The sequence below is a fragment of the Mirounga angustirostris genome, unplaced genomic scaffold, assembly GCF_029215605.1.
Source record: "Mirounga angustirostris isolate CCGP_5_RB_7025 unplaced genomic scaffold, mMirAng1.0.hap1 SCAF_6, whole genome shotgun sequence".
NCBI classification, from domain to species: domain Eukaryota; kingdom Metazoa; phylum Chordata; class Mammalia; order Carnivora; family Phocidae; genus Mirounga; species Mirounga angustirostris.
In genome coordinates this window covers 27,180,820-27,193,622 of record NW_026991714.1, presented here as the reverse complement: position 1 = coordinate 27,193,622, position 12,803 = coordinate 27,180,820, and the positions used below count along the sequence as shown (strand labels likewise).

The following is a 12,803-nucleotide window of genomic DNA, read 5'->3' as shown; positions in this document are numbered from 1 at the left end:
TAAAGCTAACCAAGAAAGGCAGGAAGGATAAGAAGGATAATGATATTTTCATTGAGTTGTTAGAAAGGCATTATGCTGAAGGTCATTTAAAAAAAAAAACGCATCCCATATTGAAACTAGCCTCCTGAACTATAAGCACTTAGTGACCTTCTTCTGCTCTGCCTGGCCCTGTGCTGCCTATCATCCTGTGTGCCTACAGGAGCCTGGCCTTTCATCCCTGCAGAAATGCTAATGTCCTGTTAGTCAGAGGACTTGCTGTAGCTGGTGGACTCTGAGAAGAGGATCACGGGTGGGATTTTGGTTTTATTGTGTGTTTGCTAACAAGGTAACCTTGCTATTTGTCCTCCCTTCTCAGCCCTCCAAGTTAGCCAGTGAGCTGGATATATTAGCTGGATGTTGCCATGAGATGGGCATTAATATATTCTTAAAACATGAAAATCTTGTGGGGGCAGTTATTATCACAAACCAAGCTGTTAAATTAGTGTGTGGTTTTTTTTTCCTTAATCATCCTCCCTAACCCCTGCTATTTAAAGAATATTCTTAGGAAGCAGCTGCTTAATACTGCTGCTCGTTACCCCGCACTGAGGGTGGTACTCAAAGCTGTTCACACGGAAAGTGAGCCTTGGTCAGTGAAAATCAGAATTTAGACATGTAAATGGTAAGAAACAAAAGAACCCAAAGACAATAAGCATCCTGGACAATAAGTACCTTTCACAAGCAAAAGTTGCTTCTTTGAGGCAGAAGGAGAGAAGCACAGAGTTCTGGTTCCCTGGACTGAAGATGCCAATGAAGTAGAAGGGAATTATTCTGGTGGATCAAAGTCCTCCCCCATTTGGGAGGTACCTTTAAAAGGGGAGTGAAATTAATTGGTTTAATAACTGTGTTCTGACTCAACTTCTAAGTTTTCATATTAAACTTTATGATGATAATAGGTACAATATTAGGTATTGTCTCAGCTGTTCTCTTAGCTTGATATTGACAGACACTTGGTAAAGTGTGTTATGGCTTCAGCCTTCCCTCTGCATTGACTGAGTTGCCTTTTCTAGGATGATTCATTTTAGTGAAAGGATAAGCGAAGTGTCTCAGATTTCCTCTTGAAGAACCCCAAACCACCTGGAGAAGAGTTGGAACTTTCTGGACTACTTTTGTAAAAACTGCTTTGTAATTTTCACTTTTAAAAATACATCTCTTGATTTTGCTCTCAGGGTCAGACAAACAAAATAACACAAATTTAGCTTCATTTCTCACCCTCATAATCAGAATTACTCAGATTTTTCTGCCTTTTGCTGAAGATACAAGGAAACGAAGCCAATTGGTGAATATACTGGGAAGAAGAAAAAAAAATAAATGAAAAGTTGTATGTTCCACTGATTTCAACTACATACAGCGTTTGTTGCAGAAGATACAGAACATGTTGTATGTGTATTTATAAATATGTACACATTGCGTGTGTATAAAAATTCTTTGCACTTGTAACAGCGCTTACTGGGTATTGTAAGGGATTGAGTAGGCACTGTGATGACACTTCACAAACCAGATGGGAAAGATGCAATTAATAGCCACATGGGACAGGGTAAGGAGCAATTCAGGAAAATGGAGAGGTTTAACTAAAATTTGTCAGTCAGGAATTTGGCATTGAGACTGTCTTCATACTATGTCTATGTAACATTTCATATTCTAGTAACCGTGTTAGCACAGCCAAGGTCCTGAATTCAGGCGAGCAATTCACCCAAGCGCACACTACGAAATGTATCTGGATTTCAAGATTCTCCACTTAAGAAATAGATGCGACCAAAAGAAAAGTAATCAATGGACACAAGAGGGCAGGTGTGAAAGGTGACAGACCATTGGCAACGATTACAAGGCCAGGACTGAGGCCAATTTAGGGACAGGTGGTTAGATGAGGAACAAGGGTGGAGGTCAAATGGACAGGCTGTGTGCTGCGCCTCACTGGGAGGGAGAGAGGGCGCCGCTGAGCCCCGACACTTTAGTCCTCTTGGGTAAAACGGTTCTCTGCCACCTCGGGGACTCTCCAGGCCAAGCCAAGATGGCGCGCAGTAGCAAAGTGCCTCTGGTCATGTGCCGGGGCGGGGGCGGGGCCTGGAGGGAGCCGGCCAGGCCCCGCCCTTGGGGGTGGGGCCAGGGGGAGGCCGGGGAGGCAGGGGCGGGGCTTTGAGGCGCGGCGCTTCGGCGCTGGCGGAGGCTGCAGCTACCTCCGCGCCCGCTCGGCTCCCTAGGACGTGTCGGGCTCCCCGGGTCGGGGGCGGCTCCCTTCCGCTTCGGGGCTGAGCTGCCTGGCTTTCGACGACTGCAGGCAGGTGAGCGTCCAGAATCTGGAGGTGGGAAAAGGATGCCTCTTTTCCCACCTCCAGCTCCCCTCCAGTTTGGGGAGGGGTCTCTGTCTAGCGCGCCTTGGAAAACAGCCCCGTTTTACTCCGGATGTGTCGTCTCCGGCTGGCATAGATACTGCTCCCTCCGCCGCCCCTCGCCGGCCTTTGCAGTGCCCTGTGCCCTTGGGGGTGAGAATGGGGGGCAGTGCCCGGCTTGCGGGAGGGCGTGGAGTTCGCCCTCAGCTCCATCAGCCTCGGAGGAGGGGGGCTGAGGTGGCAAGTCTCCCGGTGCGAGCTGGATGGACTGCGCCCCATTTCCCATCCTGGAGAGTCAGAGAAAAAAGCACCTCTTAGCTCCTGGGCCAGCTCCGCTCATTTGGGCACAAGAGATGCTGAGATCTTCGCGCTTATCGGGGGTCTTAATCCTTCCCGCGTTGCTACTAACACCCCTTAATATCGCTAGCTCTCTGTTCCTTGAACTGCCAGTCTCAGTCTGTGCCAGAAATGCCCCCGTCTCCGCAGTGCCAGGGCGATGGGATGGAAGGAGCGGCCAACCCGAGGTCTGGTGGGGGTGGGGGTGAGAGTGGGCGCAAGCGGAAAAGGGAGCTGGAATAGATTCCTGAACTGAGAGGGTGGGAGTGGGGAGTTGACTTTGGACCGCGCAGTAGGGGTGTTTTCCGGTATAGATCCTGCAGGGTTCGATGGTGGGTTGGAAGAGAGAGGTCGGGTTGGAGGACTTGGAAATGTGGTGTGGGTGGTTTTCTTTGAGAAGGAGGACGGATCCAGGACAAGGTGCCACTAGGTGCTGATGTCACCTTTGAGGAGAGGTATGCTGGTAGTACCCAGTAGAGAGATATGGGAATTGGGGCTGCTATTCTCCTGTTCTGTGTGGTGAGCAAGTGGTTAAGGAGGAGGCTCTGCTTAGCATGGAGATCCCCTCCTGGTGGGAGCTTAAGGGGCCCCTCCAGTAGCTAGGTTTCAGGGACTTCCCTCCGTCTTTCCAGAGGTGTTGGAACTGATACCTAGTACTTTGTTCAATACCCAGCAAACATTTATTGGGCACTTACTATATGCCAAGCTCTATACTGTGTGCTGGGTCTTCTGAAGGCAATTTAGGGCCATGGAGCAGCTGAAAAGTACACACAGTAGGCACTCTCTTAACGGCCCCTGCCCCCCCATTTTGTTACATTGCTATTAAATTATAAAAAAGCAGAGCCCTGGGCGCCTGGGTGGCTCAGTCGTTAAGCGTCTGCCTTCGGCTCAGGTCATGCTCCCAGGTTCCTGGGATCGAGTCCCACATCGGGTTCCCTCCTCGGCGGGAAGCCTGCTCTCCCTCTCCCACTCCCGCTGCTTGTGTTCCTGCTCTCGCTATCTCTGTCTATGTCAAATAAATAAATAAAATCTTTAATTAAAAAAAAAAAAGCAGAGCCCTGTCCACGTGCTTTCAAACAGCTGTCTAAACTGGATCCCAACCCATCCACCCCCTACCACTGTTAACTGGCCAGGTAGCCCCAAGAGAAGCTGCCTTAGCAAAAGGAACAGTTTGAAGGATTTCCCTGGGCTATTTTCTAGGACTTTGTCCTGATGCCTGAGAAGGCTGCCTGAGATAAATAGCTATCTCAAAATAATGAGATGATGAATAGCACGATGATTATTGGGGGCCAAGAATGCCCTGGACACCCGGCACAGTGGGAGATGCCATCTCTGGAAGATAGGAGAGTGTGGGGGGAGGGGGTGTGAAGTGAAACCTTGTCCAGGGATATCTGGGTGTGTGCTGATGAGCATGTCATGATGTCAGAAGTGTGGAGTATATGAGGTCTAGCCTTTGGGTGATAAGGAGGGATTGGAGGGGCAGGGCAGGGCAGGCGACCAGGCTCCTGGGTCTCTTTCCTGAGTTGATTGCTAGAATCTTAGAGTTGGCAAGAGTCATCAGGGACTTCAGTGGGTCTTTTCAGAGCTTCTGAGGATAGCAGGGTGAGAGCTGGGGAGAGGAGGAGGAGTCAGGGTTGAAGGGCCAGGGAGCTGGGGGAGAGTCAGGAGTCTTTAGGATAGAGGCACTAGAGGAGGCCTTTTTATGTCAGGGACACTCTCCCCTGGGGCTCTGGGCCCTTGGATGGGTTGCTGTAGAAGCAAGGTGTGGCTTCCGATTGGCACGGAGTTGCATGTGGCATGCGTGTCCTGGAGAGGAGCTGGTAAGGAGCAGGGAGGAGAGTGGAAGCTGGAGTGGAAGCTGCCTCAGAGTCTAGGTCCCAGGTATGGGATCAGGAGAAATGGAGGGGAGGTCAGGGGGAGGGGTGGTGTGTATTGCAGCCACATGAAGTCACCATCTGTCCCCCCTCTGGCCTGCTAGCTCACTGACCTATAATTAGCTCTGGAGGGCATACGGTGCTGGCTCACAAGAGCGTGGCACTTTGGGTGGCCAGTGGAGTAAAAAGTACTGGGATGGGCCGTGGTGAGAGGGGCAGCTTCTAGGGGCCCCTCAGTCTTTGTTGTGCTGGGAGGGTCCTGTGGGAACAGAATGCTATGGGGACAGGACCGGTGTCGGGGGGGGGGGCGCGGGGGCAGGGGCGGGGGCATAGTGGGAGAAGGAGCTCTGAGCTAGCATGGTGTGAAACTCCAGGGCTGGGCGGAGCTTGAGGACTGCCCTCTCCTCCTTGGCAATGGCCCTCCAATCACACAGGAAACATGACTGCTGCCCAACTCTTTGCTTGGCTCTCAGAGAGCCTTGGCTGGGTGCAGCAAGACCGCCCCCCACCCCACCACCATCAAGTGTCTTCTATTCCCTTGAGCGAAGTCAGCTCTAACACAGAGCAGCTTCCTGCCTGTGGGGCTGAGAGGCCTTGGCTGGGGCTGCTTCATTCTGAGAGAGCTGGAGGAGAAACTGTCACCGCTTAATTCAATTGGTCAGACTCCAAGTAGTGCTCGGTGCTGACCCCCAGACTGTGCCAGACACTGGATATTTGGTCACATGCTACTCCCTGTAGCTTTCGAACCATTGCGTGGGTATAGTAGTCCCCCTTTTCACAGGGGATACATTCCAAGACCCTCAGTGGATGCCTGAAACCACGGATAGTATGGAACCCTATATATACTCTATTTTTTTCCCCAGGCTACACACCTATGATAGTTTAATCTATAAGTTAGTCCCAGTAAGAGATTAGCAACAATAATGATAATTATTGGACTATAAATAGAGGAATCTCCTCTCTCTAATAAAATAGGACAATTATAACAATTTACTGGAATAAAAATTATGGGAATGTGGTTTCTCTAAATATCTTACTGTACTCACCTTTCTTCTTGTGATGATGCAAGATGATAAAATGGCTAGGTGATGAGATGAAGTGAGGGGAATGACGTAGGCACCATGATGTAGTGTTAGGCTACTGTTGACCTGATGTGTCAGAATCATATGCTTCCATCAGTGGTTGACCACTGGGAACTGAGATCACAGAAAATGAGGCTATGGATTGGGGGGGAGGGACCACTCTATCTGTGTTCTTTCAAGTAGACTGTAAACTTTTTGAGGGTTGATGGCATATCTTACCTACCTTTTGTATCCATAACAACTCTTAACTCAGCATTGGATTCATGGAAATCTACTCAGTAGGTTAATTGTTGGATTGGATCGAAGAGGTCTATCTTCTGATTCCCTGAATTCAATGAAGCAGGGCCTCCTTGCCACTAGAAATATTTAACCTGGAGCAGAAAAGTGTCTGGGGACCCAGTATGGTGGTGTTATACATCTCAGTGGGAGAATTAGATTCTATAGGAAGTAGGTAAAGTGAAAATCCCTAAATCTCCCATAAAGCATGGTATATGGTTTTAGGTTTCTAATGCTGAACAATAATGTTAATGTACAGATATGGTATACATTATACACATTATATATTAATTATATAATGTGTACAGTGTTTAAAAAGAGTACTTACATACAATATAATTTTGTAGTTAGGTGTCAGATGAAATAGCTGGTTTGCATTACAGACTTTTATTGCTTATTTTGCTCACCCAAGATAGTTGAATTCTCATAGATGAAATATGCTGCCCGTGTGACTTCATGGCCACTGTCTTCAGATAGATAACTGTCACTTCAAAGGGGAGCTAGTTTTCCATTCAGTTGAAGAAGAAGTTTCCTTAGGACAATGAGGGCTTCCTCATTTAGTAGTGAGCTCCTGTTCCTGAAGGATAATCAAATAAAGGCTGAGCTGTTGGGGAGGTGTGGAAGGTTGACCTACATGACCTTGGAGAAGGTCCTTCCAAGTAGGAATGTGCAGTTCTAGGTAAGGGATGAGGTGGGGTAGGCAGTGGATGGTAGGGGTCTTTGGCAGCTGCTCCAGAAGAGGACTCTCCTTTGTGTGGCTTGGAGGATGCTAAAACTGGAGGGCTCCAGGAGGGGTCCAGACCAGGACCTTGGCCTGGGCTGTTTTATGAGGAGTGACATGCTGGGAGATCCATGGGGTGACTGCCGCCCTCTCTAATGCACAGGGAGCCCTGGGCTCGGGAGACCCTGCCGTGCAGCTCTAAGGGGTGGCAGTAAGGAGAAGGGTGAGCTGGGTGCAGTTTCTTGACCTCAGCTCGCACCAGGCCGACTGCAGAGTACCCAAAATGTTGGGCTCTTGTTTGGGGCAGAGCACCTGGAACAAAGGAGGTTTTCATTCTTTCTTTATCATCTCCGTCCCTCCTTCTTCTCCCTCTCACACATTCTCACACAGGTTCAAGCCCGCGCATGCACGTACACTCTTCATGACCAGCTGTATCTGCTTTCATGATCACACACGCGCGTAAGCTCTCGTGGTGCCCACGTGCTCTTATGAGTACACATGACTTCATGACTCCCAGGTGCACGTGCTTACATAACCACACATGTTCACTCTCATGACTGTACACACAACACATTGGCATGACCGTAGACATACGTCATGAGTCCTTGACATATGACCACACACAATCTGTCTCGCCATTATGCGTACCTACCCACCATTATGCACACCCACTCACTGCCCACACACAGGCTCTCAGGACCCCGTTCTCATGACTGTTCTCTTACCCACATGCGCTCTCATGGCCATCCGTATACACCACACATTCTCATGACTCTACTCTTATATGCTGTTGCATGGATGCACATGTCCCTCCACACATTCTCTCTCTCTCATAACCACCCCCCACACCCTCTGTGACCATGTACACACACACTTTAGGACGCAGTTCTGAGTACTCTGGGCCTTTCATGCCCTGGCACCTGACAGCACTTCCCTCTTGTGTTCCTGACGCCCCTCCGGGTGGCTCTGCTTTCCGCTATGGGGCAGCTCCCTAATCTATGGGCTGATCTACTAATGCAGAGACTTCTGAGCTTTTTTTTTTCAATGCCAGAAGAACCATATTTGGCCCACAGTTTTGGACCCCTGGTTTTGAAAGATTTTTATTCTCCAAATATGCCACACTGATTACTTTGTTTCTTCTTTTGCAAACAATTTTTAAGGACATATATGAGGGTTAACCAATGGCTCTGATGAGCAGAAGTTGGCTAGGGTTACTGAACTTAATGAGGTAAGTTCAGCCAAAAGCCATGTGCTGCGTTCAGGGGTGCGGGCTTCATCTTGGTTGATGCAAGTATATGATCTCTGGGAGACCTTTAGAATATGGGAAGGAGTCAGCGGCCCCCCAGTGTCACCTGTGCAGGCTTCTCAGGCTGACCGCCCTGTGACACTGATGTGCAGACTCTCCGAGAGAACAGGTGTGTTTGTTTAACAGGGGCCTTCTGGACACAGTACTTTAACTTACAATGCTTTTTAGAGTTGGAACCCTTTTATACAAATGAAACCTTAATCAGATGTTCAGAAACATTGACAGATTTGGAAATTAAGAAAAGGGAGTTCAGAGTCTTTTGCTTTTACCTCCCCTCTGTGCCACGGGATCGTCCCTGAGCAGCCCCCAAAGGTATTCTCTCAGTCTGCAAATCCTGTCTTCTTTTATTTCTTTAAAGATTTTATTTATTTATTTGACAGAGAGACAGAGAGAGAGAGCATGCAGGGGAGGGTTAGAGGGAGAAGCAGGCTCTCCGCAGAGCAGGGAGCCCAATGCGGGACTCGATCCCAGGACCCTGGGATCATGACCTGAGCCGAAGGCAGACATGCTTAACCGACTGAGCCACCCAGGTGCCCCATCCCATCTTCATTTAAAGAGGTAGTTGTGATGGCTCTACTTTTGGGTATTTTAGAAGAGGAAGTATGAGAAGAAGAGACTCCCAGTCCTCCTTTCCCCACTAGCCTTTGACGTTAGTCCCCCTGGGGTGGTGATAGTGAGGGTGACCATACAGCCAGGTGTGTCTCAGTTTACACCTGAGTCCTGGTGTGATTGTTCACAGTGCCTCCATTCATTCTCAAGAAGGGCCTTGTTTGGACAGTAAGTCGTATGCTCACCCAAGTGGGAGGCCATGTCTCGGGAAGAAGTGGCCCAAACCTAACTTCTGGGGAGCAGCTGGGGAGATGGGCTTCACAGAAACAGGCCCAGGGGAGCCTGTTAGAGACCTCGCTCCCTGTGCCTACTTGAATGTGCACGGCATGAGGACATGGAGGGCCTGGGTGGCCGTCAGTGCCCACGGGTCCTTTGGTAGCATTTTATACTCCTCAGATCAGTTTCTGTCTTATCTCCTTGGACCCTCATGATGACCTAGAAGATCACTAGAGCGTGTTATGTGTTATGACCTTCATCTTCCAGATTTGGGAACCCGAAGCCCAGAGAGATAAAGTCTCACTGCTGGTCTTTTCAGGGGCCTGGAGAACTGGTGCTTTTGAAGGGATTTGTGCAGCCATGAGAAACTGTCAGGAGAGCTTTTCCAAGAGGTTTCCTCTGGCAGTGGCTTCCTCTAGCTATATGGATTTTTAGTTTTCTTACTGTGTTCAGAGTGGGCCCGGCCTTGAGGTGCCTTAGGAGCCTAAGGTGCTAAGAGTTACCCCTGAACGTTGGGCCGTGACCCCAGCCCTCTGTGTACGTTAACTCCAGCGATCCTCATCAGCTGTCTGAGGTGGGCATTGCTATCATCCCCTCTGGGCTCATTTCACAGATGAGGCACTGAGGCTCAGAGAGATTAAGTATCTTTCCCGAGTCACATGAGTGGTCAGTGGAGGAGTCAGCATTCAGACCCATCAGTCTGCTCCAGAGTCTGCCTTGCAAAGCAGGAGTGGCCCCTGTCTTGCTCTCAAGAAGCTTTAATTTTCAGAGGGCAAGATAAATGAACCTATTCCCAGGCCTTGAGCCAGTTTTTACCATTTTGGAGTTCCTCTTCTTTGAACTTGGGCAGGCATGGCCTGCCCAGAGACGACCCTGTCACGTGTGTCTGTTCAATTCCGTGTGTGTTGTGACCGTGCGTTGGAGCGTCCAAAGATAAGTAGGACATGGTTCTCTCCCCTGAGCCTTCAGATGAGATGATGTGTCACAGAGAGAGGTAGGAATAAAGGGCCGTGCTGGGTCCATGGAAGGGTCGATCTTACCTAGGGAGGAATCAGAAAAGGCTCCATGGACGAAGTAGTGTTTGAGGTGGGCTTAGAAAGGTGATGAAAAGTTCTTTAGGCTGACATGGAAGGGGAGACTGAGGCAGGCTGGGTGAGATGCTAGAAGGTCGTGAGCCATAGTCAGTCCAGGGAGCATGACCGTGAGCAGGGTAGGGAGTAACAGAGGAGGAGGGTCACTGGGCTCTCAGAGGAGAGGAGGAGTGAGGGCAAGGCTTTTTGGGGTGGTGGGCTGAACAGGGAGAGGGACGGGGGAGGAGAAGCTTCTGGGTTAGAGGGAAGGAGAGGTGGCTGCTGAACGTCACTGCCCTGGGACTGTAGTATCTGAAAACCACGCAGGGTGAGGGGAGCCCAGGGCTGTTTCTGCAGTTCCTGCAGGAATGTGGTGTGGTGTGCGGGGCCCAGGGCACTGCTCACAGCCCCGTTTGGAGTCCCTACGGGGGATGGGGTTGAGGGAGAGATTCGGGGGGGATGGCAGCTGAGGCTTTGGGCGTGGGTCGCTTCCGGTGGGAAAGTGGCTGCTCGGGAGCATGGTGGCAGCTGTACAGAGATCTTCCTTCCCCGGGGGGGGCAGGTGGAGGAGGGCCGAGGTGAGCAGTTCCTAGGCTGCCATGGCCTTGGACGAGGGCGAGAAATCGTGAAGGAGTCATGGCCGCTCTTCCCCTTTCTCAACCTCCATCCCCTCCTTGGAGTCAGACAGACTGGGATGGAATACTAGTTCTTCCTCTTCACAGCTCTGTAGACTTGGGCACATGACTCTGAGACCCAGTCCTCACATCTGCAGAGTGGGAAGAATTGAGTCTTCCTTGCGAGGAATTGTGAGGATTAAAGTAAGTGAATATATGACAACAGATAGCACAGCGCCTGGCATGCGGTAAATAGCCAATAAGTCAGAGCTGCTCTCATAATCGGTATTATTTTCCTGGAGGAAAATACCTCCCTTCCTCCGGTCAAGTGGGGGCACAGCCCTCCTCTCTTACCTCATCGCTCCGGGGGGCTTCCACCCTGACACCCCCTCTTTGCCTAGCTCATGGCCCACTCACATGGGCACAGCGCCAGCCAGCTTTGCCCTGGCCCTTTGGCCTCCACGAGCTCCCTCCCCAAAGTGGGGCCGGCCTGCCATCTGGTAGGGCAGTGGGGAGCCAGCCCGTGTGTGTGTGTGTGTGTGTGTGTGCGCGCGCGTTCATGTATGCGTGCACGTGTGTGGCTGGCCAGAGCATCAGACCCAAGTGCACAACCCTCCTGTTTGTGGGGAAGAGATGGGGGTGACTTTTGAGAAACCAGAGAGGCCTCCGATTTGCCAGACACCTGGTGTGGGTCTGACACCCGCCCCCAACATGCGCACGCACATGCACACTCACCCCTACGCCTGCTCTCTCTGGAGCCCCCTCCCTCTGTTTCACAGCCTCCCCACACTCCTCACTGGCAAAGCCCCTCAAATGCTCACTTTGGGGGCTGGTAACTGTCGCCTCGGAATCAGGACCTGAGAATGTTACTTAGAAATGGTGCAGGAGTCGAGGAGACTTCTGTTAGGCTGAGATGATAATTGTGCTATTTAAAGCTGGCCCTGGAGCCAGAAGGAGCCAGGTGTCCCTGCGTGGCTGCCCTAGAGCTGCCTTCTGCTCTCCATGCTGCACCAGCGGGGCCAGGGTGGGGGGGCCCCGGCCAGCCATCTTGGGGCATCTGCCTGGCAGCACCCTCGGGCTCGTCCTCAGCCTGCTCTCCACGATGCCATTTCACTAGGGGAGGCAGAGTGGCTCCCTGGCACCTGGCTGGGAGGGAGGCTGGGAAAGGGATGGTGGCAGCCAACCTCTCTGTTGCCAGAATGATCAGGAGGATTTGGGGAGGCCAAGTTGGACCCAATAGCTAGCACATTACCGCAGGCGGCCTGAGGTCTGTTCTCCCTTCCTGAGAACTTCCCAACCCCTTCCCCGTAAGGAGTTAGCACCACCCCTCCCATAGGCCTGCCTTTGCCCACCACTCATGGTCGTTCATGCGCCTCTGCGATCCTGCACTGCTTTCTGCTTTCCCAGCCTCTGGTTATCTGTGATCTCCTCCCTCGAGGGTGGGCAGAACAAGGGTCATGGGTTCCATCTGACAGCAGAGCTCCCAGTAGGTGGTGACAAGCCCAAGGTCATCCAGCTGATCGGTGGCAGAACTGCAGCCTAGGTGTTCAGAGTCCCAGCTCTACACTACACTGCGGGATGCCTGGGGATCTTTGGGCTGAGGCTGCTCCCAGGCCCCTGAGTTCCTGAGCACGCTATCCTCTTCTCCAAAGGACAGATTCTGCCACAAGGGGCCCCTTCCCCAGCCTGGCCTTCACTCCTGCTCTCTCATTTTTTCCTGGGGTGGGGTGGAGGAGTGGGAGGAATGAGGACCCGGCTGCTGATGAGCTTGGAGAGGTCTGGGGGGGGCCATCGTGGCGTTCAGCCTCACAGATCGGAGCATTCAGGGTGAAGGGTCCTGGACACAGTGGGTGGGAGAACTGGAGGAATTGCTGGTATCAGCACCAGTGAGTTACCAGTCCTGGCAAGACTGGGCTGGCAGCCCCTCCTGTCCACTCCCCGCTGCTCTGTGGGGCGGGGATGTTGAGGTAGGGAGGGTGCAGACCAGGGTGCTACTTTTCACCTCTGTCGTTTGCTGGGACCCTGCCCTCCACAGTGGCTGTCCAGCTTGGGGAAAGGATCCTCTGGGTTAGTGTCTGTGTCTAGTCTGTCTGGGAGCATGTGTGTGGCCGCACGCCTATGTCCCAGGTCCCCAGGGTTCTGCGTCTGCCTGCATGCATGTGTGGGCGTACCCCCATGCCGGCCTGAACTCCTGGGCCCTCTGGGAAGGGCTGTGGGGGTGAGCTCAGGAGTTCTCAAGCTGGGGCTCTAGCTTGTGTCGGATCCAGGCCCACATTCCTCCCCAGCCTCCCTCCTGCTGCTCCCATTTTGCCTGGATCCTGAGTACTTGGGGG

At 51.7% G+C, this 12,803-nt stretch overlaps 1 protein-coding gene across 12 annotated transcripts in view; it reads left to right on the top strand.

Annotated features, from left to right (window-relative positions):
• The first annotated feature begins 2,183 nt into the window (after positions 1–2,183).
• The window catches only part of PPFIA4 (PTPRF interacting protein alpha 4), a 92,532-nt gene continuing 81,912 nt past the window's right edge, over positions 2,184–12,803 (top strand). For all 12 annotated transcript variants that reach the window (XR_010412225.1, XR_010412224.1, XR_010412226.1 and 9 more), the window contains exon 1: positions 2,184–2,318. The gene's annotated coding sequence lies outside the window, so the exon portion shown is untranslated. The remainder of the gene's footprint in view (positions 2,319–12,803) is intronic.